The sequence below is a fragment of the Trichosurus vulpecula genome, chromosome 2, assembly GCF_011100635.1.
Source record: "Trichosurus vulpecula isolate mTriVul1 chromosome 2, mTriVul1.pri, whole genome shotgun sequence".
Classification (NCBI taxonomy): Eukaryota; Metazoa; Chordata; class Mammalia; order Diprotodontia; family Phalangeridae; genus Trichosurus; species Trichosurus vulpecula.
The window spans coordinates 225,924,618-225,950,063 of NC_050574.1; the positions used below are offsets into that span (position 1 = coordinate 225,924,618).

A 25,446-nucleotide genomic window follows, 5' to 3' on the forward strand; every position below is an offset into this window, starting at 1 on the left:
GATCATGGCTTTCAGGTAGTCCAATAATTTTTAAATTATCTCTCCTGGATCTATTTTCCAGGTCAGTGGTTTTTCCAAGGAGATATTTCACATTGTCTTCCATTTTTTCATTCCTTTGGTTCTGTTTTATAATATCCTGATTTCTCATCAAGTCACTAGCTTCCACTTGCTCCAATCTAATTTTTAAAGTAGTATTTTCTTCAGTGGTCTTTTGGACCTCCTTTTCCATTTGGTTAATTCTGCCTTTCAAGGCATTCTTCTCCTCATTGGCTTTTTGGAGCTCTTTTGCCATTTGAGTTAGTCTGTTTTTTAAGGTGTTGTTTTCTTCAGTGTATTTTTCAGTATTTTTTTGGGTCTCCTTTAGCAAGTCATTGACTTGTTTTTCATGGTTTTCTTGCATCATTCTCATTTCTTGTCCCAATTTTTCCTCTACTTCTCTAACTTGCTTTTCCAAATCCTTTTTGAGTTCTTCTATGGCCTGGGGCCAGTTCATGTTTTTCTTGGAGGCTTTGGTTGTAGGCTCTATGACTTTGTTGTCTTCTTTAGGCTGTATGTTTTGGTCTTCTTTGTCACCAAAGAAAGAATCCAAAGTCTGAGACTGAATCTGGGCACGTTTTCGCTGCCTGGCCATATTCCCAACCAGCTAACTTGACCCTTGAGTTTTTCAGTGGGGTATGACTGCTTGTAGACTAACGAGTTCTATGTTCCACGTTTGGGGGGGAGGTGCCAGCTCTGTCAGACCCTCACTACTCCTTCCCCAAGAACTCCCAGCCTGGGCTGGGCTTAGATCTTCAGCAGGCTGTTGCACTCCTGCTCTGATCTGCCACTTAATTCCTCCCACCAGGTAGGCCTGGGGCCAGAAGCAGCAGCAGAAGCAGAAGGACCTGCCCCACCTCCGCTGTCCCCGGGGCTGGAAGCCGAACTGCGAACTCCTTCCACTCCCGCAGCTTTTCCCACTAACCTTCTCTGCAGTCTTTGGTGTTTGTGGGTCGAGGGGTCTGGTAACTGCAGCAGCTCACATATTCAGGGCGCTAGGGGCCCCATCCGCCCGACTCCAAGTTTGGTTGTTCCATGCTGCTCAGGCTGGGCTCTGCTCCACTCCATTCCCAGCTCCCAGCTCCCAGCTCCCAGTTCCGTGTGGAATAGACCTCACCCAGAGACCATCCAGGCTGTCCTGGGCTGGAGCCCTGCTTCCCTCTGCTGTTCTGTGGGTTCTGCCGTTCTAGAATTAGTTCAGAGACATTTTATATAGATTTTTGGAGGGAGTCGGTACGGAGCTCACTCTAGTCCCTGCTTACCAGCTGCCATCTTGGCTCCGCCTAGTCTATTTTTTAAGGTGTTTTTTTCAGTATTTTTGGGGTCTCCTTTAGCAAGTCATTGACTTGTTTTTCATGCTTTTCTTGCACCAGTTTCATTTCTCTTCCCAATATTTCCTCTATTTCTCTTATTTGCTTTTCCAAATGCTGTTTGAGCTCTTCCATAGCCTGAGACCAATTCATATTTTTCTTGGAGGCTTTTGATGTAGGCTTTGTTGACTTCTTCTGGGCTGTATGTTTTGATCTTCTTTGTCACCAAAAAAAGATTCTATAGTCTGAGACTGAATCTGAGTCCATCTTCGCTGCCTGGCCATGTTCCCAGCCAGCTACTTGACCTTTGAGCTTGTAGAGTAGAGAGTACTTTGTCCTAAGCTTTAGAGGCTGCACTGCTGTTTTCAGAGCTACTTCTACTCCACTGTCACTGTAAGCTCTGCCACACCAGCACTTCTCCGTCCCCAAGGGCCACCAAACAGGACCGTGATCCAGATCCAAGCAGGGCAAAGCAAGAGAACCCTGCCTCTGCACCAGCAAAGTGCTCCCTGCATTCTGGCTCTGATCTGCTGCTTGATTCCTCCCACCGTGTGGGCCAGGGACTCCACAAGCAGGTGGGAGCTTCCTGTTGTTGACACCGCCACCACTGCACCACCTCTGCCACCCCCAGGGCTGCGGCCAGATGGCTCTCGCCCCTATCCAGCAGTTTTCCTACTAACCTGCTTCATGGTCTTTGGCGTTTGTGGGTTGAAAAGTCTGGTAACTGCTACAGTTCAGTGATTCATGGCCCTAAGGCCTGCTCCACCCAACTCCCAGTCTGGTCTGTCCAGGTGCAGCCCACACTGGGCTGCTCCCAACATGGTGCAATAGACCCTTCCCAGTGACCATCCAGGGTGTCCTGGGCTCATGACTTGCTTCCCTCTGCTATTTTGTGGGTTCTACAGCTCTAGAATTTGTTTAAAGTCATTTTTGCAGGTGTTCGGAGGGATTTGGGGGAGAGCTTAAGTGAGTCCCTGCTTTCCAGCTGCCATCTTGACTTCACCCCCTTGAACCTTATTCTTGTAGGTACTGGCTCAAAGGTGGAATAATATATACAATCAGTTGAATAAAGAAATCTATCTTACCTGAAAGGAAAGTAGGAGGGGAGAAGATTAAATAGAGGCAGCAGGGCTAACAGAAGAGAGGGCAGACCAGGGGAAGTGGTAGACAGAAACAAAACACTGGTGAGGAGGGAAAGGGTGAAAGGAGAGAGAGGACAAACAGGAGGAAAAAGAGGATGGAGGGAAATATGCAGTAATCATGACTGAATGTGAATGTGATGAACTCTTCTATAAAATGGAAGTGGATAGTAGAGTGGATCAAAAACCAGAATCCTACAATATTTTGTTTACAAGAAACACATCTGAAGCAGAAGGACATGCACAGAGTAAATGTAAGGGTCTGGAGCAGAATCTATCATCCTTCAGCTGAAGTGAAAAAAAAAGCAAGGGTAGCAATCCTGTTCTCAGACAAAGTAAAAGTAAAAATATACCTAATTAAAAGAGATAAGGAAGGAAATTACATCTTAATAAAAGGTACCATAGATAGTGAAGTAATATCAATACTAAATATATATGCATCCAAATTCTTAAAGAAGTTAAATGAGTTACAGGTTCATGACCAAACGAGATATAGAGCATTACAAAATGTGAAATAGGTAATTTGTATTATATTTAATTAAAAAGCTTTTGCACAAACAAAACCAATGCAATCAAGATTAGAAGGAAAGCAGAAAGCTGGGAAACAATCTCTACAGCAAGTATCTCCGATAAATGCCTCAGTTCTCAAATACATAGAGAACTGAGTCAAATTTATAAGGATATAAGCCATTACTGCACTCATAAGTCATCAAAGGATATGAACAGGCAGTTTTCAGAAGAAGAAATCAGAGCTATCTATAGGCATATGAAGACGTGCTCTAAGTCACTTCTGATTAAAGAAATGCAAATTAAAACAACTCTGAGACAGTACCTCACACCTAATATATTGGCTCATATGACAGAAAAGGAAAATGATAAATGTTAGACAGGATGTGAGAAAACTGGTACAATAATGAACTGTTGGTGGAGTTGTGAAGTGATCCAACTATTTTGGAGAGCAATCTGGAACTATGCCCAAAAGGCAACCAAACAGTGTATACCCTTTGATTCAGCAATACCTCTACGAGGTCTGTATCCCAAAGAGATCATGAAGAAGGGAAAAGGACCTACATGTGATAAAAATTTTTATAGCAGCCCTTTTCATGATGGGAAAATGAAATTGAGGGGAGGCTCATCAATTGGGTAATGGCCAAAAAAGCTTTGGTATATGAGTGTAATGGAACACTATTGTGCAATAAGAAATTATGAACAGAAAATTTTTCCAGAAAAACCTGGAAAGACTTGTATGAACTAATGCAAAGTGAAATGAGCACAACCAGGAAAACAATGTACACAGTATCAGCAACATTGTGTGCTGATCAACTATGAATGACCCAACTCTTCTCACAAACAATGATCCAAGACAAGTACAAAGGACTCATGAAGGAAAGTGCTAGATAAATGCTAGATAGAGAACTGATGAATTCTGAATGCAGACTTAAGCATACTTTTTTCATTTTATTCTTTATTGTGTTTTTTTCCTTTTGATCTGCTTTTTCTTTCACAACTGTGACTAATATGGGAATTTGTTTTACAGGATAGCACATGTATAACCTGTATCAAATTTCCTATCATTTTAAGAAGAGGGGAGGGGATAGAGGGAGGGAGAAAAATTTGGAACTCAAAATCTTGTAAAAATGAATGCTAAAAATTGCTGTAACATGTAATTGGGAAAAAATAAAATACCATTCAAAATTAATTGGAAACTAAATAAGCTATTCATAAAGAATGAGTGGATCAAAGAACACATCAAATGAACAGTAATTTCATTAAAGATAAGGGAAAATTGTTTACATCCTTATATAGGATTACATTGATTTATATATGTCAATCTTGAGAATGGTACAGTTATTATGACAATTGAAAGGGATATACATAGAATGAGGGTGTCAGTATAAAGTGATGTGATGTTAAAAGACATAATTAAGGGGTGCAAAGGGATTGTTCTGGGAGAAGAGGTAAGGAGGAGACAGAAAAGGGTAAAACATGCCACATGAAGAGGCACAAAAACATAGAGGGAAAGACAGGAGAGAGAAAAGCAGTGAATGAGCTTTACCCTCATTGGATTTGGTTCAAGGAGGGAACAACATACTCTGATAAGTATAGAAATCAAATCTGTCCTACAGGCAGTAGGAGAGGAAAAGGGAAAGAAAAGGGGGGAGTGGATAGAAAAGAGGGAAGAGGTAGCAAGGGGAAAAGGAAAAGATAAGGGAGGGGTGTCATTAGGGAGGAAAAATTGAGGAAGATGGTGGTCAAAAGCAAAACTCTTTTGAGGAGTATAAGGAAGAAGGGAGAAATAAAAGCACAAATGGTAGGGGGAAGTAGGATGGAGAAAAAGACACAGACAGTAATCGTAACTGTGAATGTGAATGGGATGAACTCTCCCATAAAATGGAGGTGGATAGCAGAATGGATTAAAAACCATAATCCTATAATATGTTGTTTACAAGAAACACATTTGAAACAGGGGGATACACACAGGGTAAAGGTAAAAAGCTGGAATCGAATACATTATCCTTCAGCTAAGGTTAAAAAAAAGCAGGGGTAGCAATCCAAATCTCAGACAAAGCAAAAGCAAAGATAGATCTAACTAAAAGAGATAAGGAAGGACACTATATCCAGCTAAAAGGCACCATTTCCATTTCACCAATGAAACAATATCATTACTTAATATATATGCACCAAGTGGTATAGCATACAAATTCTTAGAGGAGAAGTTAGGGCATTACAGGAAGAAAAAGACAGCAAAACTATACTAGTGGGGGACCTCAACCTTCCCCTCTCTGAACTTGATGAATTTAACCTCAAAATAAACAAGACAGAAGTTAAGGAGGTGAATAAAATTTTAGAAAAGGTAGATATGATAGAACTCTGGAGAAAACTGAATGGGGATAAAAAGGAATATACCTTTTTCCTCAGTGGTACATGGCACATACTCAAAAACTGACTATGTACTAGGGCATAAAACCTCACAATACAGTGCAGAAAGGCAGAAATAGTCATTGCAGCCTTTTCAGATCATGATCCAATTAAACTTATTTGTAATAAAAGACCATGGATAGATAAGCTAAAAATTAATTGGAAACTAATTTAGTCCTAAAGAATGAGCAGGTCAAAGAACAAATCATAGAAACAATTAATAACTTCATTCAAGAGAATGACAATAATGAGACAACATACCAAAACTTATGGGATACAGCAAAAGCAGTTCTTAGGGAAAGTTTTATATATCTAAATGCTTACATGAATAAAATAGATAAAAAGGAGATCAATGAAATGGGCATGCAACTGAAAAAGCTACAAAAAGAAGAAAATGAAAATGCCCAATTAAATACCAAATTAGAAATACCTAAAACCAAAGGACAGATTAATAAAACTGAAATCAAGAAAACTATTGAACTAATAAACAAAACTAAGAGCTGGTTTTATGAAAAAAAAACAATAAAATCAATAAACCTTTGATCAATTTGATTTAAAAAAGGAATAAAACCAAATTACCCATATCAAAAATGAAAAGAGTGCATTCACTTCCAATGTAGAAGAAATTAAAACAGTAATTAGGAATTATTTTGCCCAATTATATGTCCATAAATGTGACAACCTGAGGGAAATGAATGAATATTTACAAAAATATAAATTTCCCAGGTTAACAAAAGAGGAAGTAAAATACCTAAATAACCCCATCTCAGAAAAAGAAATTGAGCAAGCCATCAGTGAACTCTGTAGGAAAAAATCTCCAGGGCCAGATGGTTTTACATGTGAATTCTATCAAACATTTAAAAAACAATTAATTCCTATACTTTATAGACTATTTGGGAAAATAGGTGAAGAAGGAGTCCTACCAAATTCTTTTTATGACACAGGTATGGTACTAATACCTAAACCAGGAAGAGTCAAAACCGAGAAATAAAATCATAGACCAATTTCCCTAATGAATATTGATGCAAAAATTTAAAAAGAAAATACTAACAAAAAGATTACAGCAACTTATCACAAGAATAACACACTTTGACCAGGTAGGATTTATTCCAGGAATGCAAGGCTGGTTCAATATTAGGAAAACTATCAGCATCATTGATCATATCAACAACAAAACTAGCAGAAACCATATGATTATCTCAATAGATGTAGAAAAAGCTTTTGACAAAATACAACATCCATTTCTATTAAAAACACTAGAAAGCATAGGAATAAACGGAGTCTTCCCTAAAATTATAAGTAGCATCTACCTAAAACCATCATCAAGCATTATAAGTAATGGGGATAAGCTAGATCCATTCCCAATAAGATCAGGGGTGAAATAAGGATGTCCATTATCACCCCTATTATTCAATTTGGTACTAGAAATGTCAGCTTTAGCAATAAAAGAAGAAAAAGAAATCGAAGGAATTAGAATAGGCAAAGAAGAAACTAAGTTATCACTCTTTACAGATGATATGATGATTTACTTAGAGAATCCTAGAGAATCAAGTAGCAATCTACTCTTGGATAAACCCAGAGAATCCAGCTTCTGGGCTAAGGTTCACTATTTCACAAAAACTGCTGGGAAAATCGGAAAATGGTATGGCAGAAAATGGGCATAGTCCAAAATCTTATACCATATACCAAAATAAAGTCAAAATGGGTTCATGATTTAGGAATAAAGGCTGATATTATAAGCAATTTGGGGGAGCAAGGAATTGTTTACCTGTAAGATTTATGGAAAAGAAAAGAATTCATGACACAACAAGAGATAGAAAGCATTACAAAATGCAAAATGGATAATTTTGATTATGTTAAATTGAAAAGTTTTGTATAAACAAAGCCAATGCAACAAAGATTAGGAGAAAAGTAGAAAACTGGGAGAAAATCTTTACAACCAGTGTCTCTGATAAAGGCCTCATATCTAAAATACACTGGGAACTGAGCCAAATTTATAGGAATACAAGTCATTCCCCAATTGAGAAATGGTCAAAGAATATGAACAGGCAGTTTTCAGAGGAAGAAATTAAAGATATCTATAGGCATATGAAAAAATGCTCTGAATCACTATTGATTAGAGAAATGCAAATCAAAACAACTCTTAGTTACCATGTCTCTCCTGTCAGATTGGCTAACATGACAAAACAGGAAAATGATAAATGCTGGAGAGGATGTGGGAAAATTAGAACATTGTTAACATTGTTGGTGGAGTTGTGAACTGACCAGTCATTCTAGAGAGGAATTGGAACTATACCCAAAGGGATATAAAAATGTGCCTACCCTTTGACCCAGCAATACCACTTCTAGGTCTATATCCCAGAGATCACTCAAGAGGGAAAAGGGCCCATATGTACAAAAATATTTATAGCAGCTCTTCTGGTGGTAGCAAAGAATTGGAAATCATGGCGATGCCCACCCATTGGGGAATGGCTAAACAAGTTGTTGTATATGAATGCAATGGAATACTATTGCGCTATAAGAATGGGGAACATTTGGACTCCATAATAACCTGGAAACACCTAAATAATATGATGTTGAGTGAGGGGAGCAGAACCAGGAGAACATTGTACACAACCACAGACATATTGCTTCTGTGATGACTAACTTTGATAGACTTGGCTCCTCTCAGCAATACAAGGTTCAAAGACAACTCTAAAGGACTCATGATGGAAAGAGCTATCTACATCCAGAGAAAGAATTACTGAATCTGAATGCAGATTGAAGCAAACTATTTGCTCTCTCTCTCTTTTTTCTCCTCTCTTCTTTTTTGGTTTTGTTTCTTCTTTCTCATCATTCATTACATTGGTCATTATTCTTCTTTACAATTTGCCTATTGTGTAAATGGGTTTAATGTGAAGGTATATGTAGAACATATATCGGATTCCATGCCGACTTGGTGGGGGAAAGGGGAGGGGAAGAAAATTTGGAACTCAAAAACTGGTGGAACTGAGTGTTGTAAACTAAAAATTAAAAAATCTAAAAAATTTAAAAAAGAGACCAAGTAGAACAATGAAGTGGGTGTGCACCTATATAAAACTGGTTGTTGTTGTTTGTTGTTGTTATTCCCAAATCTTTGTGACTCCATTTAGGGTTTTCTGGCTAAAGATCCTGGAATAGTTTGCTATTTCCTCCTTCAGCTCATTTTACAGATAAGGAAACTGAGGCAAACAGGGTTAAATGACTTGCTCAGAGTCACAAAGCTCATAAGTGTCTGAGGCCACATTTGAACTTGGGTCTTCCTGACTCCAGACCTGGCACTCTGTCCACTGTGCCACTTAGCTGCCCTTAAATAAAACTAGAAAAACAACAAATTAACAACCCCCCCCCAATTAAACACCAAAAGATAAATCCTGAAAATTAAAGAAGAAATGAAAATTGAAAGTTAAAAAAACTCCACTGTAGGATCTGGCTGTGTTTTTTTTTTGGTGGGGGGAGGGATAAAATAGATTAGTCATTGGCTAGTTAGGTTTAAAAAAGGAAAAAAGAAGACCAAATTACCTGTATCAAAATAGAAAGGGTAAATTCACAACCAATAAAGATGAAATAAAAGCAATTTTAAGAGATATTTTGCCTAACTATATGCTAATAAAACTTACAGTCTAAATGAAACAGATGAATATTTACAAAAATATAAGTTGCCTAGATTAAAAAGACAGGAATTAGAATACTTAAATAACCCTATCTTAGACAAAGCAATTGAAAAGAAATAATGGATTAAAATGGGAAGGAAGGAGGACTAGCACTACCAGATCTCAAACTAAACTACAAGGCTATAACTGTCAAAACAATTAGGTACTGAATAAGAAATAGAGATTGTTGAAACAGGGACACAACATATATACAATGATGTGCTAGAATCCTGCTTTAACCAGCTCTCATGAGCCAATTGTCAACTTTTGAGTGTGAGTATTTACACCTTGAATCTACAAATCAATGCTTGATTTATTGTTTTATGGATTATTAGATTCAAGAAAGTAATTGAGAAAATTGTAATAAAGTAGATTAAATTAAAAAAAAGAAATAGAGATTGATCTGCAGAACAGATTAGGTACCTGATATATAGAAGCAAATGAGCACAGTAACCTAGTGTTTGATAAATCCAAAGGTCCCAGCTATTAGGTCAAGAATTCACTATTTGGGAAAAATGGAAAATAATCTGGCAAAAACTAGGCATAGACCAACTTCTCATACCATATACCAAGATAAGTTCAAATAGGTACATGAATTAGGCATAAAGAAAGATATCATAAGCAAATTAATGGAGCATGGAAAAAATTACCTGTCAGATCTATGTTTCAGGGAAGAGTTCATGACCAAACATGAGATAGAGATGCTCACAGTAGGTAAAATGGATAATTTTGATCATATGAAATTTAAAAGCTTTTGCACAAACAAATCCAATTCAGCTAAAACTAGAAGAAAAGGAAGAAACTGAGAAAAATCTTCACAGCAACTTGCTCTGATTAAGGTCTCATTTCTAAAATATATAGAGAATTGAATCAAACTTATAAGAATAAAAGGCATTCCCCAATTTATAAATGGTCAAAGGCTATGAATAGACAGTTTTCATAAATCAATCAATGGCCATATTTTAAACAAATGTTCTAAATCACAAATAATTAGACAAGTGCAAATTAAAACAACTTTGATGTGCAACCTCACACCCATCAAATTGGCTAACAAAAAGGGAAAATGACAAATGCTAGAGCAGATGTGGGAACATAAGTACACTAATGCACTGTTGTTGGAGCTGTGAACTAGTCCAACCATTCTGGAAAGCAATTTGGAATTATGCCCATAAAGCTATTAAACTGTACATATACTCTTTGACCTGATATTACTGCTACCAGGCCTACACCACAATGAGCTCAAAGAAAGAGTAAAGGTTTATATGTTATATCAGTTCTTTTTGTGGTAGCAAAGAATTGGAAATTGAGGCCTTCCCCAGAAATTGGAGATTAGTTGAACAAGTTATGGTATTTGAATGTGAGGGACTGTTGTGCTATTAACAATGAAGGAGATGATTTCAGAAAATCCTGGTAAGATTTGTATGAACTGATGCAAAGTGAAGTGAATAGAACCAGAAAAACAATTTATATAGTAACAGCAATATTGTAAAGATAATAAACTCTGAAAGACTTAGTCACTCTGATCATACACATAATTCCAAAGGACTTATAAGGAAACATGCTTTCCACTTCCAGAAAGTGAACTGATAGACTCAGAGTGCATAATGAAGCACATATTCTATTTCTTTTTTTTTCTTGGAAGATGACTACTATAGAAATTGTGTGTGTTTATATATTTATAATGAGTTTTATTTTTCTTGCCTTATCAATAGATGGGGGAAAGATAGGGAGGAGGTAACTTCAAACTAAAAATAAAATAAATTGTAGCTATCCTTTGACATAACAATACTACAATACAACCAGGTCTATCTGTATCCCCAAAGAGCTCAAAGAAAGAGGAAAAGGACCCTTAGGTACTAAAATATATGCAATAATTCTTTGTGGCAGCAAAGAACTGGAAACAAAGGGGGTGCCTATAAATTGGGTAATGGTGAACAAATTGTTATAGAAATTAGATGGAACATCATTGTGCCATAAGAAATGACAAAAGGTAATAGTTTTAGAGGAACTTGAGAAGATTTGTATGAATCCATATAGAGTGGAATGAGCAGAACTGGGAGAATAATTTATACTGCAGCAACAATATTATTAAGACAAACAATCCCGAAAGATTGAAAAACTTTGATCAGTTCAGTGATCAACTGTGATTCTATAGTACTCATGATGAAACATACTGTCCACCTCCTGACAGAGAGATGATGGCCTCAATATGCAGAATGAGACATTTTTGCATGGCTAATGTGGGCGTTTGTTTTGCATGACTACGCATAATTCATACAAAGGTTTTGCTTTTGTTTTTTGTTTTTTTCCAGTGGGGTAAAGGGAAGATGGGAAGAGAATAAAAATACTTATTCCAGAAAAAAAAAGTAAAACAAAAACTAACGCATGTTGCCACTCTAAACTACTTGGTGGTCTTCACTAAGGGGAGACTTGTCATGATGTCACCTTGATAACAGGGGGGTATCTACTCCAATCATGTTAAGACTTCTCCTGGCAGAATGGATGTGTGGATAAGAACAATTTTTTTCCAGTAGCCATGAAAGTGGCTAAAGCAGGCACTGTGGAGTGCTTAGAGATTGGTTAGGCATCAAAGGACACCAAGGACATTCACTGCATCCCATGCCATCACCAGCCATCCTGACTTTTTCACCTGTCACTGGACCTCTATGACTCTGGAAGAGAGAGTGAGGCTGATGACTTTGTGCAACTCTGCCTCACTTAAATCCAATTCACATGCAAGTCAAGACATTACCTCATGATGTCACTGGTCCTATTACAAAATGAAGGATGAACAATAAGGTCAGGATGGAATATAATATCCCACCGGGCAAAAGATAAAAGCTTACAACCAAGAAAAACTAACCTTGCAAAGATATATACAAATCTAAGGTATAAAAAAGTCAACCTTTAACAGAATAAAGGACTTCCAGCATTTTCCAAGAAAAATACCAAAACTGGGTAGAATATTTCAAATGCATATACAAGAGGACTTCTGATTATGGTGGCAGAATGAACTGGGGGCAGAACAGCCTACCACTCACAGCAGTATTCCAGTAAAAAAAATTTTAAATCACCAAACCAAATAATGATCAAGCAATCCAAAGAGAAAGTATAGGCCAAATCCAAGTCTACCTAAGAGGATAATCAGAAGTCTACACAAACTTAAGGAAGGGATTCAGTCAAAAAATTTGGGGAAAGTGAAACATTTGGAAATCTTCCATATTGGACCAGAAATGTTCCAAGGACACATGGAGCCTGTAGCCCTATATATTGGGAAACAGGAAAATCATAATGCTCCAAGATGGAAATCCTAGAGCAGTTGGAAACACACAGCTCTCTGACACTGATATGGGAATGGGTCATTTGTAGCACTCTGACGTGAGACCATCCCTAAGGAATTTGAACACAGCACTCTGTACCTAGACAATATGGATGCACTTGCAACCTTTCAAAAGGAAAATAAACACTTCAGTATAGTAAATAATGGAATCCCTGACAATTAGAATGCAACAAATTGAAATCATTGACTCTATGAGACAACAAGAAATACTACAACAAAATCTAAAGACTGAAAAAATAGAAGTAATGTAAGATATCTACTACCAAAAACAACTGACCTGGAAAGAAAGTCAAGAAACAATAATTTAAGAATTATTGGAATCCATGAAAACCATGACAAAAAAAGGCCTGGATGCCATATTTCAAGAAGTCATAAATGAAAACTGCCCAAATCGACAAAGTATCCCAAGAGACTTATTGCAGTAGTAGGCTATCAAAGCTTAAATTTCTATTGTGAACTGTATAATAGAAAGAATTCACCAATCACTTCCTGAAAGAAAACCCAAAATGAAAACTCCCAGGAATATCATAGCCAAAACATAAAGCTTTCAGGGCAAAGAAAAAATGCAATAAGCATCCAAAAGGAAAGAGTTCAAATACAAAGGAACAACAGTTAGGATCAAACAAGAAATGGCAACTATGACTATAAAAGAGAGAAATCTTGGAGTACTATATTCTAAAAGGCAAAAGACAAAGACTGACAACTAATTATAGCTTACCCTTAAAAGCTTGGTTTATTCCTAAAGGATAAAAAATAGAGCTTTAATAGAATACAAGTTTTTCAAGTATTCTTGATGAAGAGTCCATAGCTTAGTAGAATCTTTGAAATGCAAACAAAGAAGCCAAGAAAAACCTAGAAAGATAAATACATTTGAGCAATGTGGAAAAAGCTCTACAATGATACATGCTTACATTCTACTAGAGGAGAAGAAATAAGAATCCCTTGGGAATTTTTAGTTTTCCAGAATCACAGTTAAATACATAGACACACACACATGTATATATACACATACACACATATGTATGCATATTTCTTTCAGCTACTATGATACTGAGGTCTCATGAATCATACACATCATCTTTTCATGTAGGAATGTAAACAAAACAGTCCAACTTTAGTAAGTCCCTTGGATTTCTCTTTCTTGTTTATCTTTTCATGCTTCTCTTGATTCTTGTGTTTGAAAGTCAAATTTTCTATTCAGCTCTGGTCTTTTCACTGAGAAAGCTTGAAAGTCCTCTATTTCATTGAAAATCCGTATTTTGCCTTGGAGCATGATACTCAGTTTTGCTGGGTAGGTGATTCTTGATTTTAATCCTAGCTCCATTGACCTCCAGAATATCATATTCCAAGCCGTTCGATCCCTTAATGTAGAAGCCACTAGATCTTGTATTATTCTGATTGTGTTTCCACAATACTCAAATTGTTTCTTTCTGGCTGCTTGCAGTATTTTCTCCTTGATCTGGGAGCTCTGGAATTTGGTGACAATATTCCTAGGAGTTTTCTTTTTGGGAACTATTTGAGGAGGCAATCTGTGGATTCTTTCAATTTCTATTTTACCCTCTGGCTCTAGAATATCAGGGCAGTTCTACTTGATAATTTCTTGAAAGATGATGTCTAGGCTCTTTTTTTGATCATGGCTTTCAGGTAGTCTAATAATTTTTAAATTATCTCTCCTGGATCCATTTTCCAGGTCAATGGTTTTTCCAATGAGATATTTCACATTATCTTCCACTTTTTCATTCCTTTGTTTCTGTTTTATAATATCTTGATTTCTCATCAAGTCACTAGCTTCCACTTGCTCCAATCTCATTTTTAAGGTAGTATTTTCTTCAGTGGTCTTTTGGACCTCCTTTTCCATTTGGGTAATTCTGCCTTCCAAGACATTCTTCTCCTCATTGGCTTTTTGGAGTTCTTTTGCCATTTGAGTTAGTCTATTTTTAAGGTGTTGTTTTCTTCAGTATTTTTTCTGTGTTTTTTGGGTCTCCTTTAGCAAGTCATTGACTTGTTTTTCATGGTTTTCTCACATCCTTCTCATTTCTCTTCCCAATTTTTCCTCTACTTCTCTAACTTGCTTTTCCAAATCCTTTTTGAGCTCTTCCATGGCCTGAGACCAGTTCATGTTTTTCTTGGAGGCTTTTGATGTAGGCTCTTTGACTTTGTTGACTTCTTCTGGTTGTATGTTTTGGTCTTCTTTGTCACCAAAGAAAGATTCCAAAGTCTGAGACTGAATCTGAGTCCATTTTCACTGCCTGGCCGTGTTCCCAGCCAACTTACTTGACCCTTGAGTTTTTCATCAGGGTATGACTGCTTGTAGAGTAAAGAGTATTTTGTTCCAAGCTTGAGGGGATGCACTGTTATTTTCAGAGCTATTTCTATACAGCCAGCTCTGCCATACCAGCACTCCTCCTCCCCCAAGAACCACCAACCTGGACCTGACTCAGATCTTCAGCAGACTCTGCACTCCAGCTCTGATCAGCCACTTAATTCCTCCCACCAGGTGTGCCTGGGGCCAGAAGCAACTGCAGCTGTAGTTCTGTAGCTGCACCACCCCTGCTGCCCCCAGAGTGGTGGCCGAACCGCGAACTCCTTTCACTCTGTCCCCCACAGCTTTTCCAACTAACCTTCTCTGTTGTCTTTGCTGTTTGTGTTTTGAGAAGTCTGGTACCTGCCACAGCTCACTGATTCAGGGCACTAGGGCCTGTTCCACCCAGCTCATGGTCTGGTTGGTCCTGCTGCCACCCACACTGGGCTCCACTCCCCTCTTGCTCCCAGCTCCATGCGGGATAGACCTCACCCAGTGACCATCCAGGCTGTCCTGGGCTGAAGCCCTGCTTCCCTCTGCTATTTTGTGGGTTCTGCAGTTCTAGAATTTGTTCAGAGTCATTTTTATAGGTTTTTGGAGGGACCTGGTGGGGAGCTCACGCAAATCCCTGCTTTCCAGCTGCCATCTTGGCTCCACCCCCCTAAATGATAATATTTTTAAGTGCCCAAGTAAAAAGAAAGAAAAATGTAAATCTCAGAAAAAGAAGTCAAACTAGCCATAAATGAACTTTCAAATAAAAAACTCTAGGACTAAAAGAATATGCAAAGGAATTCTATTAAAGGCTTAAAGAACATTTAACTCCAATTTTATATAAAGTATTTACAAGGAGAAGGTCTACAGCAGAAGTGTCAAACATGGCCACATGCAACTCACAATACGCCAAAATGCAGCCCCAAAGAAATTAAAATGTAATTGGGAAATATGTAACAAAATAAGTAAAAATACAATAAAACATAGATAAACATTACATTTAAAAACTAAGTCAATATGCAGTCCCCAAGGATCCTTATGTATAGATTAGGGCTCCTGTTTCTATTTAAGTATAATACCATTGCTCTACAGCAACACATTTAAAAGATTATGTACTATGAATAGGTTGGATTTATATTAGAAGTGCAGAGCTGTTTCAACAATAGGAAAACAGACTAGACCATGTTAATAACAAAACAAAGAAAAATCAGAAATATATCAGATTTAGAAAATCTCTGGGCAAAATACAATATCCTTTTATTTTAAAAATAGTAGGAAACATAGGAATAAATGTACCTTTCCTTAATATGATCAATAATAACTGTCCAAAAACAAGAGCCAACATCTATAATAAAGAAAATGTTAGGTGCTTTTTCCAAGTAAGATCAGGGGTAAATTGGGGGGGGGCCCATTGTTACCACTATTTTTGAATATAGCTATAAAAATGTTAGCTATAGCAATAAGACAAGAAAAATAAATTGAGGGACAGACAAAGAAGAAATAATTGCTTTTTGCTAATGATTTGGTTCAGAAAACTCTAACAAGTAGTAACGTCAATAAAATAGCAAGATACAAAATAAACCTGTGCCTGTATGATAACCAGATACACATTTATGGCACTATACACACTATACACACTCTTTCCAATGAGTGGGACCAGCATATTGACCTGCCCGAGGGAATTCTGGAGTGTAACTGCAACAATGTGTTCCTGGTTCACTTGATCAAACTCACCACACTGGGAAACTTTATACCTTCAAGCACTGTATTAATTTATGTCTTTGTTTGTTTGTTTACTGCTGTGATATGCAAGAAAGATTCAGACCAGCCATGGAGTGTTTCAGTGATATCATTGGTATAGGACAAATATTGTTACAAAGGCACACATTTAGAAAGTCCTACTTACTGTAACTGAACAGTTACAAAAGCCTTGAGCAGCATAGTATAAGAAATTAACAGATTTTAAACTTGTATTTCCAAAGATGAAATTATCAACAATACTACCAGAAGGAGAAGCTGCATTAGAAGAAATTTCAGTAATCCTTAGAGTTGTCTTATTTGGAGTAGAAACTCATGAGTGCATGTAGCAAATATCAGTGGAATTGGTTGGCTGAGACGCAGATGTTCACATTGTATTCATTAAAAATTATGCCAGATAAGATGTTTGCCTTGAGCTTCTTGCTCGAACTGGAATTACAGTTACTACAAATGAGGTAGTACAGCTACAACTCTTAGAGGACAAAGACCATCTAAAATTCAAGGAAATATAAAATCTAATTAAGACAATTGCCCCAGAAACTGATCTTTCCAAAGTGTTAGTTTGCAAAAGCATCAGCCCAAGCAGGTTGTCTTTTCTCATGTACTGCAGCTATAATATTAAATTAAAAAGTGATTCTTTTTTTGCTTATCTTCACAAAATATATTTGGTTGAGCTGTTTGAGTACTAATATTTAATCACAGTAGCCAAAGGCTTTAAGTATTCATGACTTCTTGCCTTCTCTCATTTCAGTGCACTTTCTAAAAATACTACAGAAGTACCTAATGATTGTGTTGTGCCCATTTGTTGTAAAAGATCTCAAAAGTTCATACTTTTGTATAATTTCTTGACTGGATACTTTGTAAATAATAAAGGGTAACTATGACTGGTTTTCTTTTGGTATTAATATGTAAGGTATACATGTTACCATAAAACATAAGCAAAAGGAATTAGAAATATAGATTCCATTCAAAATAACTCCACTTTGCATCTGCTGCCCTGCCTAGTTTCAACTCCATGGAACAAGACACTCCTGCTAGGATAAACTCATCACCAGGATGCTAACTCAAGCCTTGATTGACACCACCTCTCTCAGACTTCTTTTATAGAGGGCAGAAACTAGATTCTCAGCTCACTCCACTCTGTGGATCTTCCTGGTTTCAACTCAAACTGCTTGCCTTCTAAAGGACAGGACAGGGGAGTGAGAGAATAAAGAAGTCAAAAAAATAAAAACAAATAAATGTTAAAAATTTTCATTTATATGTAATTAAGGAAAATAATTTTTAAAAGAAAATATTTATCAAATTAAGCTGTATGTATAACAGAGATGTGCAGTTTAATATATAATCCTCTCTTTTTCTGTTTTATTTTGCATAAGGAAATGTTCTTTTTTGAAAGGTGAACACTCAGGTTAAATTTTTTTCTTCCAATGGAAAGGAAAAGGATCTAGCAATACCAAATCTCAAACTATCTACACAAACAGCGACATTCAAAACTATCTGATACTGGTTAAAAAAAAAAACTAGAAAAGATGGTCAGTGGGACATACTAGGTACATACAGAAGCGGTTCAGCATAGCAGCATAGTGTTAGATAAACCCAAGGATACCAATTACTGGGGTAAGGCTTCACTATTCAACAAAAACTGCTGGGAAAATTGGAAAGCATTCTGAGAGAAATCAACATCTCATAGCATTTACCACTATGTGCTCCAAACATATACATGTTCTAGATAAAGAAATCATATCAGAAAGAAATTAGAGGAGCAGAGAAGGAGATATATTTATGGCTCAGCCCTATGGGAAGAACTCTTGGACAAACAAGGAATACAGCCAATCACAGGAGATGAGATAGACACTTCTCCAGCAGATTTCTAACCTTTAACATCCCTATTCTCTCGCTAATCTTCTATCAATTCCTATTTACTGGCTGCTTTCCTACTGCCCAATATATTACCATGTTTCCCCCATCCTCAAAAAAACCATCATTTGATCACCAATCCACACCAGTTATAGTCCTATATTCATATATTTTTAACTGGAAATTCTTCTTCTAAATTTTTAACTGGAAATTTTTCTAAAGTTGCTAATTATCTCTTAATTACTAAATCTAATGGCCTGTTATATTGTGAGTTCCTTTGAGGGCAGGGATTTTCTTATGCCTCTCTTTGTATCCCTAGTGCTTAGCACTGTGCCTGGCATATAGGTGCTTAATAAAAGTTTGTTGATGCTGACTCTATTCTCGGTCTTCATTCTTCTTGAGGATTACTTTATGGAGCTAGGAAAAGAAAACATAAATTCATCTAGTGAAACGAAAGGTTTAAATTTAAAGAGAAAGAATAGACAAAATGGGAAGGAAGTAGGTCTACCAATATGAGGTCCCACACTATAGCTCCAAAATCATTTGGTACTGGCTAGAAAATAAAGAGGTTGTATCAACAGAAAAGATTAGGTATATAATATATACCTTTCATGATCTCATGATCCAAGCTACTGGGGCAAAAACTTACTATTTGATTAAAAAAACTGTTGGTAAAACTAGAAAGTAGTCTGACATCTCATTCTCTATACCAAGATAAGTTCCAAATGAGTATATAACTTAGAAATAAAGGGGGACATCATAAACAAATTAGAGGAACAACAAAGAAATTGCCTTTCAGATTTATGGATAAGGATGTGTTCATGACCAAAAAAGGGATAAAAACAATCACAGAAGGTAAAATTCAGAGAAGGACAATTTTGATGACTTGAAATGAAAAATTTTTGTACAAACAAAACCAATGCAACTAACATTAGAAGAGAAGCAGGGAACTGAGAAAAAAATCTTTGCATCAAGTTTCTCCGACAAAGATCTCATTTCTAAGATACAGATATAAATATAGATATATACATATATAAATTTATAAAAATAAGACCCATTCCTCATTGAAAATGATAAAAGGGTATGAATAAGCAATTTTCACATGAAGAGACCCAAGTTATCAATAGCCATATGAAAAATGTTTCAAAAGAGTGGTGTCAAACTCATATAGAAACAGAGACCACTCATCCATACCTAAGGATCCCACAGACTGCATATTGATTTTATCTATGTTTTACTGTATTTTAAAAATTAATTTTATTAACTATTTCCCAATTACATTTTAATTTTGTTTGGGAGTGTTGTGGACTGCATGCAACCCGAAGGCTGAGTGCATGACGGCCCTGCTCCAAATCACTAATAATTATGGTAATGTAAATTTAAGTAACTCTGAGATTCCACCTCACATCCATCGGATTGGTAAAATTGTAATAAAATAAAATAAAATAACAAATGTTGGAAAGCCCACAGGAAAATAGATATCTTAATGCACTGTTGGTAGAACCGTGAACTATTCTAGCCATTCTGGAAAGCATTTTGGAACTATGCCCCCAAACTCACAAAACTGTGTCTATCTTTTGACATAGTAATAAACCACTACTAGATTTATACACCCAAATGTATCAAAGAAAGAAGAAAAAGATCCATGTGTACAAAAATATTTATAGCAGCTCTGTGCTGGCAAAGAAATGGAAACAAAGAAGGTATTCATCATTTAGGGAATGGCTGACCAAATTCTGGTACATGAATATGATGAAATACTATTATTCTATAAGAAATGATAAAGGGGACAGTTTCAGAGAAACCTGGGAAGACTTGATTGAAATGATCCAGGATGAAATGAACAGAACCAGCAGAACAATCAATACAATAACAACAGCATTATAAAAACAAACAACTTTGAAAGAATGAAGAACACTGAATAATACAGAGACCAATCACTAGGCCAGAGGACTCGTGATGAAACACACCACCCACCTGGGATTCAGGAGAGGTCAACTGAAGAGCAGCAGAGCCACACCAACACAGCAGTTAACAAAATTATTCAATCAACTGATAAAAAAAGTAAGGTATTGCCTCTTTTATAGATGAACAAGTTGATGTCTGGGAAAAAATTAGGAAAATAACTTTGGTTTAATTCCAAACTACTAAAAATGGGTGTAAAGAAACAAAGTTGTATGGCTTTGAACACTTTGGGGCAGAAAATAAATGATGGCATGAATATAAAGATTTAGATCACCTTGTAAAGGATATGGGGTGATGTCTTATTTGTATGCAAACAGTTTGTTTGTTTAAAAGGGTAGAGAAAGAATTTTTATTTATTAAAAAGTGATAAAAAGACACTGTAAACAGTTTTGAGAGGCTGAGCTAAGATGGCTAAATAGAAGGAAGACAAATAACCAAGTTCTACTCTACAACTCCAAACAGATCCAGAAAATGTACCAGACCAATTCTTGATTGGGAAATCTAAGGGGGAAAAAATGCAATGAGTCATTTTTCAAGCTAGTGTGGCACAGAGAAACAGAGAGATCTGTGGATTCTGGGTCCAGCATTCCAGCACAGCGAGACGCAGTGCACCAGGAGAAGAAGTCTCAAACCAAGTCAAACGGTCCTAAATTTGTGCAGGGTGCAATACTTGATGTCAACTGGTTCTGATGTCAATTGATGTCTGTGGCTGACTATCCACTTCTGCCAGCGTAAAATGAGGAGAAGATATGCATCTAGGGTGCCAGGGTAAGGAGAAGATGTGGAAATTGAGGAGATTCCCATCAAATGGGGAATGGCTGACCAAGTTATGGTACATAAATGTAATACTACTTTGCTGTCAAAAAGGACGAAGGGGTTGGTTTCAGAGAAACCTGGGAAGACTTGTATGAATTGATGCAGAATGTGGTTCACTGATAAACCCAAAGACTCCAGCTTCTGGGATAAGAACTCGCTGTTTGACAAAACCTGCTAAAAAAAAATGGAAAATAGTATGCCAGAAACTAGGCATAGACCAACATCTTACACTCTATACCAAAATAAAGTCAAAACGGGTACATGATTTAGATATAAAGGCTGATTCTATAAGCAAACTGGGAGAGCAAGTAATAGTTTACCAGTCAGATTTATGGAGAATGGAAGAATTTATAACCAAAGAAGAGACAGAGAACATGCAAAATGGATAATTTTGATTACATTTAATTGAAAAGATTTTGCACAAAGCCAATATAACCAAGATTAGCAGGAAAGCAGAAAACTTGGAAAGAATTTTTATAACTAGTGCCTCTGATAAAGGCCTCATTTCTAAAATATATAGAGAACTGAGTCAAATTAATAAGAATACAAGTCATTCCCTAATTTATAAATGATTAAAGGATATGAACTGGCAGTTTTCAGAGGAAGAAATTAAAGCTATCTATAGTCATATGAAAAAATGCTCTAAATCACTATTGATTAGAGAAATGCAAATCAAAACAACTCTGAGGTATCACATCACACCTATCAGATTGGCTAACATGACAAAACAGGAAAATGATAAATGCTAGAGAAGATGTGGGAAAATTGGAACACTAATGCATTGTTGGTAAAGTTGTGAACTGATCCAACCATTCTGGAGAGCAATTTGGAATTATGCCCAAAGGGCCATAAAACTGTACATACCCTTTGACCCAGTAATATCACTCCTAGGTCTGTATCCCAAAGAGATAATAAAAATGGGAAAAGGACTCACATGTACAAAAATATTTATGGCAGCTCTTTTTGTAGTGACAAAGAATTGGAAATTGAGGGGATGCCCATCAATTGGGGAACGGCTGAACAAGTTGTGGTATACTTGTAATGGAATGGAATACTATTGTGCTATGAGAAATGATGAGCAGGCAGACTTCAGAAAAACCTGGGAAGCCTTATATGAATTGTTGTTGAGTGAAATGAGCAGAACCAGGAGAACACTGTACAAATAACAACCACATTGTGTGATGACTGACTTTGATAGACTTACCTCTTCTCAGCAATGCAAGGGATCTAAGACAACTCCAAAAGACTCATGATAGAGAATGCCATCCATATCCAGAGAAAGAACTTTGGAATCTGAATGCAGATGGAAGCTTACTATTTGCTCTCCTTTTCTTTTGTTGTTTTGTTCTGTTTCTTCTTTCTCATGTTTCCTCCCATTACTTCTAACTCTTTTTTATATCATAACTAATGTGAAAATATATTTACTATAAATGCATAAGTAGAGCCTATATCAGATTGCATGCTGTCTTGAGGAGCGGGGAGGGGAGGAAGAGAGAGAAAATTTGAAACTCGAAATCTTATGGAAATAAATTATGAATACTAAAATAAATTAATTTTTTAAAAAATATGATTTGCTGTTTGAAGGAAATGATTTATACAGTATGTGAGCCACAAAATTGTGGCAGAGCTCTGAGTCAATAACCATTTATTAAAGTGACATGGCCCACTTTAATGAATGGGACCTCGGATCTTCCTAATGTTCCTCACACATCTTCCTCCAGGCCATTAGTTTTATAGTGCTTTATACCTAGACAATACAGATGAAGCAAACTAAAAATATAGAGTCTCATTGATTGATAGATCTTGACCTTGGCCCTCCAGGAATATCTACATAAAATACAGAATCCCATTGGTTGACAAACCTATGTCTTGACTTTGCCTATGAGTAGAATGTAACAGACCTAAGTTGACCTTTCAAGAGGTCCTGCTGAGTCAATGAGCAGACCCATGGACGGGGCTGATAAACAGATTTCAAAACAGCCACATGGGCCAGTAAGTAGATAGGCAGGCCACAGGCTGGCAAACAGTGTCACTTGTTGGTCAAGTGCTCATGGCCATCTCTCCATGTAGGGCAATAGAGAGATGACAAGGAATAGAGGGGCAACAAAAATAGCTAGGGGACTATCTATACCATTGACTCATCTCCACCACACTGGGCTTGGTCCTCTACTCAGCAGGAAGAAAGGGTAGAGGTTCTCTAGTTAGCTTCCTATGATTAAGCAAGTGAACTTTATAAAAGCAAGGGAACTTAAAATCTTGTAGTTTAAAGTTTAGCTGATTAACTAAATGTATATTGGTAGACAAGTTCAATGCTAATGATTATTAGCAATCACTACCCCTATGGAATCACACTAAACTGATTAATACTGATTGGAATAAAATAGGGGTCTAATTAAAATCATCTATCACAGGTAACAACAATATTATAAACATAAACAACTGTGAAAGATGTAGGAAGGAAGAAAAGAAGCATCTAAGTGCCTACTACATGCAAGGCACTGTGCTAAACACTTTACAAATATTATTTCATTTGATCCTCAGAAGCATCCCAAGAGTTAGGCACCAGCAGGAACTCTGATCAAAGCAATGCCCAACCGTGATTCCAGAGGACTCATGATGAAACATGTTAAACATACTAAAAGAGGTAGTGGTCTCAGTGTAGATTGATTCTGGATGTGACCAATGCAGGAATTTGTTCTTCTTGACTACACATGTTTGTAAAAGGGGGGTTGTTTTTCTTTCTTTTTTTTTAATTGGAGGAGGGCAGGGAGAGAAGGTAGATTGCAGTTGACTGAAAAAAAATTCAAAAAAAATTTTTTTAAAAATGGTTTTCAAGGACAAAGACTGTGATGGAGGGCCATTCTGAGAACTGATTAATGGTGGTCGCTGCAGGGTAGTGTGTCTCAGGTAATTATTTGCATGTGAGTTTGAGAGGGTAAAACTCACAAAATGAAAAACTATATGACTGGAGCAAAAGGATGATTCAATAAGGAATGTTGATTTCATAGGGAAGATTTGGTTAGTTTTTAACCTGTGAAATGAAAGATGAGTCACCAGGAAGCTCTGATGTAAGCCACAAGCTTTTTTGCCTTGTCCCAAGAGTTAACCTAATCTATTTTACTGTGAGTTCTCTTGACTGCAATCTGAGCAGATTACAGAACATTCTGGTAAGTGAATAGCTGGGGAGGTGTTGTTGTTGGTAAATAGCAGTAGCTGCCCCCTGGGGACCCAACTGGCCATTTCCAGTTGGGCAATGCTGCTACTTCCTCCTCTTCCATCTCCTCCTTCCTTTCCTTTTCTCCCTCTGTCCATGTGGGGAATCATAGCCTTACATGTGGGTGGTCTGTCCAAAGGAATATAAATTTTGACCACTTATACTTCACAAGGTATCTTGGGATTTGGAGGCTAGATTTTTTTCTTCCCTACTTATTTATTCTATCATTGTCTGTTTTTTTTTTAAACTGGGACAACGAACCCTTTTGTCTCATGTAGTTTTCATTTGTGACTTCTTGAAACATAGCTCTGGAAAACCAAGCTTTGTTAAAGCCCATTGGGATTCAAATGGAGCTGGGAAGGTAGAGCCAAGATGGTGGAATAGCAGGAAGTAGTGCAGGGCTAGCTCCCTACCACAACTTCTCCAAACATATCTGGAAAATGCACTAGACAGAATTCTGAAGGGAAATCCAAAAAAAGTCACACTGGGTCTTTTGCCCAGCCCAGGTAGGCCTAGGGAATCATGTGCACCAGGTCTGTGCACCAGGGCATGGGCACCCCCAGACCCATACTAGGGCACTGCAGTGGGGACAGGTGCCAACTGGAGCAGCTCTGTCACTTACTACCTAGTTCTGGGTCACAGATCCAATGCTGATTGAGGAGTGGGTGTCACTCCCAGAGAGGAAAGCCCCAAGTGGTATATCAAGAAAGTAGGAGGTTCAGAAATCAGCAGCAGTGGTTTGGCTCAGACCCCAGGAACAGAAGAGGATTTCAGTTCCAGAACCCAGACCAGCCTGCAGAAGAATGAACAAGACAGGAATCCTGGACAAAAGGGGAGTTCTGTTACTCTGAACCAGCAGAACTTCCTGGCTGGCTGAAGAGGGCCTGAGTCTTGCAGCAGTCTACTGTTTCTGACCAAAACTAAAGTTAAGAACTTATAGAACTCACACCATGGGGGCAGCAATCAGATTTTGCCCTGAATCAGAGCACTTTGGAAGCACTGAAAGCTTACAGGTCTCCAACCTATTCCTAAGATCCTATAGCAACACAACACTCAGTATCCCAAGAAAGCTGCAAAAGTACCAGCCTGGACCCTCTTTCGAGAAAGGTGGCAAAACGCAACGCTAAC

General features: G+C 37.2%; 1 pseudogene; it reads left to right on the forward strand.

The window, feature by feature from the left end:
* LOC118836921 overlaps positions 1-25,195 on the forward strand; it is a 30,196-nt pseudogene extending 5,001 nt beyond the window's left edge.
* Positions 25,196-25,446: the final 251 nt, after the last annotated feature.